The following is a 7,495-nucleotide window of genomic DNA, read 5'->3' as shown; positions in this document are numbered from 1 at the left end:
CCTTCGCTCCTCATGTTGGAAAGGGATGCCTAGTCAAAAGAGAGTGTACGAATGGTGGAAACCACCTTGACAAAGCTGAAGATAGTGGGAATAAGTGTCGTTTCCCACAGACGGCGCCAAATGTTGATGCACAAAATGAGTGAGGACTTTGGTACAACAGAAAATGTTAAGTTTGTGACCTTCGCTAGATTGCTCCAGTCACTAGTGTGGATAAGTATGTAAATGGATAGAGACAAGGAAGCAGACACAAGATGTACGTGATTCACCCAGATTGGCTACGTCCACGGAGTAGAGGAGTTCTCATTAATTGTGAAGGGTTCACACAAGTACATCGGTTCAAGCTTTCCTTTAATGAGTACTAGTGAATGATTTAGTACAAATGACATTCAGAAATATTATGAGAGAATGATCTCTATTTATAGAAGAGAGTTTCTAGTTTCATTCTGACATTGACACGTGTCATGTTGTGATTGGCTTCTGATGTTGACATGTGTCGCGTTATGATTGGCTTCTGATGTCGACACGTGTCGTGCTGTGATTGGCCTCTTGGTTGGAGGGAAACTCTTCTGGGTCCTTGACGGTATAACGTTGACCGGTGCTCAGTAGTTTCGGGATTGGTCAAGTATGGTACAAACAAAACATAATCATCATTAATGAGTTCTAATAATGGATCAAGCAGAATAATTTCATTAGCTCTTAATTCTGGGAGAATGATTTTCTTTTTTAATTAAGGAGAGTCCCATGTTCTCATCCGCGGTCGATGTGGGATTCTAGGAACTTTATTCTGGTGTGAACACGTGTCACGTCATGATTGGTCTCTTGATTGAAGAGAACTCACTTGCTTCAGCAGGGATGCCTCAGCATGAACCATTCATTAATGAGTTCTACTTGACAGGTGCTCGATAGCTTCGAGATTGGTGAAGTATGGCACTAACCAAGTTCCCAAGTAGGGAAAGCTTCTCATTTGGGGACTTGAAAAATCCAAATTATTTAGTATTCACAAAACTTTCGAGCACCAAAGTTTAGTAGCATTTACTGGGAGTCCCTCAAGTCCCTGATCAAGAAAGATTACTGAAGGATGTGCCTTTATTTTGTCGAGTTACCGAGGAACCAAAATATTGAGTATCACCTTTGAAAATTTTGTACAAAAACAGCTCCTTGCCCATGAACAAAACACATCAAAACCTTTCCTTGCAACTGAGCCTTGTTTCATCAAACCTACGTTTGGATCGATTCTCATCTGGGCCACATACAAAACATTATCAGCAGGGCCACCTTAGCAAAGTTGTGAACTATTCTTTTAAGTCTTCAAAGTATAAAATTGACGGGTGCTCAATAATTTTAGAATTGATGAAATATGATACAAAAAGAATACATATGTGATCGTGTAACTTCTAAATATATTGATTTGAGGAATACTCTTTATTATAGTTTTTTTCTATTTTACATAATGCGCGTAAGGCCGGGAAGGGGGCCTATTGGCTACAGTGTGTTTGCCACTACCATGCACTAGTCATTTGTCAACTTAAATAAAAATTATGGACCGATGATGATGTGCCTTTAATTTGCCATGCACTAGTCATTTGTCAACTTAAATAAAAATTATGGACGGATGATGATGTGCCTTTAATTTGCCTTTCTTATTCGTTTCCACTTTTTTTTCATCATCCTTTTGGATATGTTCTTGGAGAGTCCGTGCTCGGAGTACTATAAAGGTGCGTTTGTTTGACATCGTTAAGTCTCATTGGACTGGATTGGATTAAAAACCAATGAAGTTGCATGTTTGTTGTTGGAAGGGACTAGGCTTAGCTCTCACTTGCTCAGACTACCGACTTCGCTAAAGGATCTTAGCTAGTCCTCCCGCAAAACATGGGACTGCTAATACCACATCTCTCGCGTCCTTCATCTCCGACTGACAGCTCATATCACGTCCTCGTCATCTTCGGCTCCTCAATTTGGCCAACTCGATCATCAGCCACAGTAGCTGCAAAACAAAAACCAAATTGCCGCTGCAGAGAGCTCCAACTAGTGAAAACCTCCGAGGAAGATCCTGCTCTGGCCGCATTCGATTTACCTTCAAGCTCGCCCGGGCCGACGCCGGCCAGGAGGTTTTCTTCTCTATCCTCTCTCAATTTCCAGTCCGTGTTTTCTCTGCTGATTTAGGTCAAGATATGATTGTGTTTATTCGATCTTCAATTTGGTGGTTGGATGCTTTTTGCTCAATGTTTTGGATCGAGTAATTGAACTGAGTACGAATCAAATTCATATCAGCCCACTTTGCATGTTCAATTGGGATACTGATTTCCACCATTGTTTTGTTGAAAGGGAGAGAGAGAGCCCAAAAATTTTCGTTAACTTTGTGTATGTTGTCGAATCAAGTTAAGTCAACTAGTACAATTGCTGAACTAAAATCTGATCCAACTCTCTTGAGGCAACTGCTCTCTCCTCTCTTCTCTTTTGCTTGAATCCCAATTTCTACCTCTCAATGTCTTAATTTGCTTGATTGGATCCTCTCCCAATTGCAAATTGATAAAATCTCATTCATCTCCAATATCCCATTCTCTCTCTTCGATATATTATCAAGCACTCACTTCTTTCTCTTCTTTTTCTATTCCTACAGGTCCATTGTTAGTTCCTTGAGTGAAACACAGGAAACAGATGGAGTTCATCATGACTATCTTGCGTATGTGCTGCAGATCGTTAACATTTTCTTCTCCATCATCAGCAGCAGCTGCTGCTGGTGGTGAAGATGATGATGATGGTGGTATTGAAGCTAATATTCCCCCTTGTCGGGAAAAGTATGATGTGTTTATCAGTTTCAGAGGTGAGGACACTCGCCTTGGTATTACGAGCCATCTTCATGCTGCCTTACTTCAGAAGAAAATTGAAACCTACATAGATTACAGACTTCAGAGAGGAGAAGAAATCGGACCTGCCCTTCTAGAGGCAATCGAGAAATCTACGATTTCGGTTATCATTTTCTCACAAAACTATTCTTCCACATGGTGTTTGGATGAAATTGTGCATATACTCAAGTGCAAGGAAAGATACGGCCAGATGGTTATACCCGTATTCTACAACATCAATCCATCTGATGTACGAAAACAACATGGAACTTATGCGGATGCATTTGCTCAACTTGAAAAACGTTTTAAGGACAATATCAATAAGGTGCACAAGTGGAGGGATGCTTTGACGACTGTAGCCAATATATCTGGGTTTGATTATTCAAACAAATCCGGGTAACTATCTCATTCTTTAACTTGTATAAAATTATAAATTTTCTTTAAACGTGTGACAAGTTTTGGTAAAGCGTATTTAAGACTAACTATTGCTTTTCTACCTAATCATATATATCTATATGCCAGGACGGAGGCAGATCTAATTCAGAAAGTTGTCGATCATATTTGGACCAAATTGTGTCACGAATCATCCTGCGATTTAAAGGGCTTTGTTGGAATTGAAAGCCAGATCAAGCATATTGAATCACTATTAGGCATTCATTCACCTGACACTTGCATCACTGTTGGTATTTGGGGCATGGGTGGTATTGGCAAGACCACCCTTGCTGAAACTGTGTTTCACAGCCTCCATTCTAAATTTGAAGCTTGTTGTTTTCTTAGAAATGTTAGGGAGAGAGAACAAAAAGATGGGCTAGCACACTTGCAAAAAGAACTTCTCAGTGAGATATTAAAGGAAAATGGTCTATCCATAGGATCAACTTTTGTTCGAGAAAAGCTCAGCCGTACAAAGGTCCTCATTGTTCTTGATGATGTGAGTAATTCAATGCAAATGGAACGTCTAGCGTCCGAGCATCTACAGTATGGCACTGGAAGTAGAATCATTATCACAAGTAGAGATAGGAGAATACTTAGGCAAACTGTTGAAGAGGGTAAGATCTACAAGGTTGGGGGATTAAAATGGGATAATGCTTTTCAGCTCTTTTGTTCGCGTGCTTTCAAGAATAACAGTACTCCTAGAACAGATTATAAGGAGTTGGTAAAAAAGACGGTGTCTTATGCCGGAGGCGTTCCTTTAGCTCTTATACTTTTGGGGTCCTCATTCCTAAATTGCAAGAGCAAAGAAGACTGGGAATATGAATTGGACAAATTGAAAGAATTTCCCAATGAAAATATCCAGAGTGTGTTAAGACTAAGTTACGATGGACTGGGAAGATATGAGAAGGAGATATTTTTGGATATAGCATGTTTTCATAATGGGAAGGATGTCAATGAGGTAATAAAAATGTTAGCTATCCATGGACGCTTTGTGGCGGCTGGAATTAGAGTTCTCGTTGACAAGTCTCTCATATCACTTCATCATCCTACATGGAAAACCATACAGATGCATGATTTGCTACAAGAAATGGGAAGAGCGGTGGTTCAAGAACAATGTATTGAAGATCCCAGTAAACGGAATAGGTTGTTCGCTGATGAGGATGTATATCATGTACTGAAGAGTAACACAGTAAGTGCCAAATGCATTCAAATTATTTTTTTTTTTTAAGGAAAAACAAATAGTGAACTTTAGATGATAACACAACAAAGTAAAACCAGATTCTTAAAAAATGAATTTTACTACTGTGTTAGGAAGTCATTGGAATATGAACACATATTTGTTTTTTAAGACAAGTAGAGGAGGATATAATTATCTTGGATATTTCACTAGACACTTGTACATCATTACCTTCGCAAATACTCTTAAATTATCCTATAACTTTGTAGAATTCTTTTTTCAAAATGTGCATTACATTTTAACGGGTTGGAAATATCTATAAATATATATTCACATTTAAACTTTGTCCATATTGTCAGGAAGCTCCAATTGTTCAAGCCATATTCGTTAATTGGTTTAAGATTAAAAAGCAACCATTGAAACGTGCAGACTTCAAAGTGATGTCCAACCTAAGATTGCTAATTGTGGAGTCTCAAGGATTTGGCATCTACCGCAGAGACCCTTCTCTAGACCTTCCTGATTCTCTTCGTTATCTTTACTGGTAGGGATATCCACTGGAATTTTTGCCGCCAAACTTTTCTCCTGAAAATCTAGTTGAGCTTCACATGCCCAATAGCAAAGTTAAGAAGCTTTGGAAAGAAGACCAGGTATTATATCATAGAGTTTGCACACATCACATTGCCACATAAATATATTTTAACATACGCTTTTTTAGCTGTTTAAAATTATTAATTAATATTTTTTTTATATCGTGTAACGGGTTATCTTAAGAGGTGTTTATCGGGTTACCCAATAATGACCTGATTTGTTAACGCGTTGACCCCAAACCTTTTAATTTTGTGTTGTTTCAGGTCGGGTTAATAGGTCGCTTAAAATTTTGTCAAACCTAATTATATGCCTTTATTCTTGTATAAAAACAAGCGTAGAAAGTATATTAATTCTTGATATTTTTATTTAATTTGTTGCAGATACTTGTGAACTTAGAAGTTATCGATCTGCATTACTCTGAGTATCTAACTGAAGTTCCAAATCTCTCTGGGAGTCTAAAAATTGTGCACATAAATCTCGGTGGCTGTAAAAGTTTGGTTGAAATTCCTTGGTATTTTCAACATCTTGACAAGCTTACTCATCTTGATCTTACATACTGCAACAGACTCAAGTATCTTCCAATGATGCCAGCAAATATTAAATACTTAAATTTAGAAGGCAGTGGTATAAAGGAGTTGCCTGAATCAGTTTGGTCTAACGAAAATATTTCTTACTTGAATATAAGTCGTTGCAAAAACCTTGAGAAACTTCCAAGCTGTGAGCTGAAAGTCTCTAATGTTTTGGGTATTGCGAGCTGCACATCTCTTGGCGAGTTTTCTGAGCTTCCCAGGGATATAAGTAAATTATCATTGGTTGGCTTCAAGAGACTTGTGAGTCTACCAACCAACATTTGTAAGTTGAAATATCTCAAGGAACTCAATCTCTCTAAGTGCTCTGAACTTGAAAACTTCCCAGAGATCTTGGAGCCAATGAAACATTTGGAGTCCTTAAATTTAAGTGGAACAGCGATTCAAGAGCTACGCTCATCAATCGAGTTTCTCCCTGCTCTCAAAAGCATTCAACTACAAGGTTGCAAAAGGCTTTCAAGTATCACAAAGAGCATTTGTAAGTTGAAATATCTCAAGAAACTTGATCTCTCTTGGTGCACTAAACTTGAAAACTTCCCAGAGATCTTGGAGCCAATGCAACATTTGAAGTCCTTAAATTTAAGTGGAACAGCGGTTGAAGAGCTACACTCATCAATCGAGTTTCTCCCTCATCTCCAAATAATTCAACTACAAGTTTGCAGAAGGCTTTCAAGTATCCCAGAGAGCATTTGTAAGTTGAAATATCTCAAGAAACTCGATCTCTCTTGCTGCTTTAAACTTGAAAACTTCCCAGAGATCTCGGAGCCATTGGAACATTTGGTGTCTCTTATTTTGCAAGGGACAGCTGTCGAAATGCTTCCTTCGTCTATTGAAAATCTAATTAGGCTTCAAACTTTAGACCTTAGCGACTGCAAGAACCTTAACGATGTCCCAACAAGTATCTACAGTTTAACCAATCTTAAATGTCTCTACTTTTCTAACTGTCGGCAACTTGAAAAATTGCCTTCCAGCTCTGTGGGTTTTCTCTCCTTAGAAGTACTAGATCTCAAGTACAGCGGTATATTGGAAATCCCTGATAGTCTCGTTTGCTCAACCTTGCGATCTTTATCTCTGTGTGGAACCAAGATTACGAGCATACCTGCAAGCATCAAACAAGCTTCTCGGTTGTTTAAACTCAACATTGTCTGCTGCAAGTGGCTTCAATCTTTACCAGAGCTCCCAGTGCTATGTAATGTTAAAGCTCAAGGCTGCAATTCGCTGAAGACGGTATCAAATTCAAGGACAGCACTCACATAAGGTTGGGTTTAACATGGTCATTTTTGCAAACTTTTTACTAATTGCCCAAAATTGGATAATAATGCGAGCAGCAACATAATGGATGAAGCACAGATTAGAATTATGCGAGTGGTAACTACTGAGTACCTACTTTGGCCTTAGATTAACGTTGGATGTCTGGGAAAAGAAATTCCAAATTGGTTCAGTTACCAAAGTGAGGGATCTTCAGTTAACATCAAGCTTCGTCCAGATTGGTTTCAAGCAAGTTTATTGGGTTTCGCACTCTCAACTGTTGTTTCTAGGCTTCAAAGCCGCAGTGTGACTTAAGGGTAAGAGCTAATTTCATTGAAAAAATTCACGGGTGAAAGCCATGAACTGTTCACTTCTGAAATCTTTATACCAAGCAGCGGCCACGAACATCACATTCATGTGTGGAATGAGGCCTTTAGAAGTGAAGATGTAGGAAAAAACTGCTCCCCTGATGTTTACAAACTTGCCAAAGAGGCCTCTATTGACTTCTGCCTGGTGGTTTCTGAAGGATGACCTGCTTCTGCTTCCTATATGAAGGTGGAAAGTTGTGTTGTATGCCATTTGTATGCCGAAGATGCTGAGAAATTCAAGTTTGATCA

The 7,495-nt window shown here is 38.8% G+C and overlaps 1 pseudogene; it reads left to right on the top strand.

Moving 5' to 3' along the window:
• The first annotated feature begins 1,808 nt into the window (after positions 1–1,808).
• On the top strand, positions 1,809–7,324 carry LOC126610604 (disease resistance protein RPV1-like; annotated as a pseudogene).
• The last annotated feature ends 171 nt before the right edge of the window (positions 7,325–7,495 follow it).

This window comes from Malus sylvestris, chromosome 2 (assembly GCF_916048215.2).
Source record: "Malus sylvestris chromosome 2, drMalSylv7.2, whole genome shotgun sequence".
NCBI classification, from domain to species: Eukaryota; Viridiplantae; Streptophyta; class Magnoliopsida; order Rosales; family Rosaceae; genus Malus; species Malus sylvestris.
This window is presented reverse-complemented; position numbering and strand designations above follow the sequence as displayed.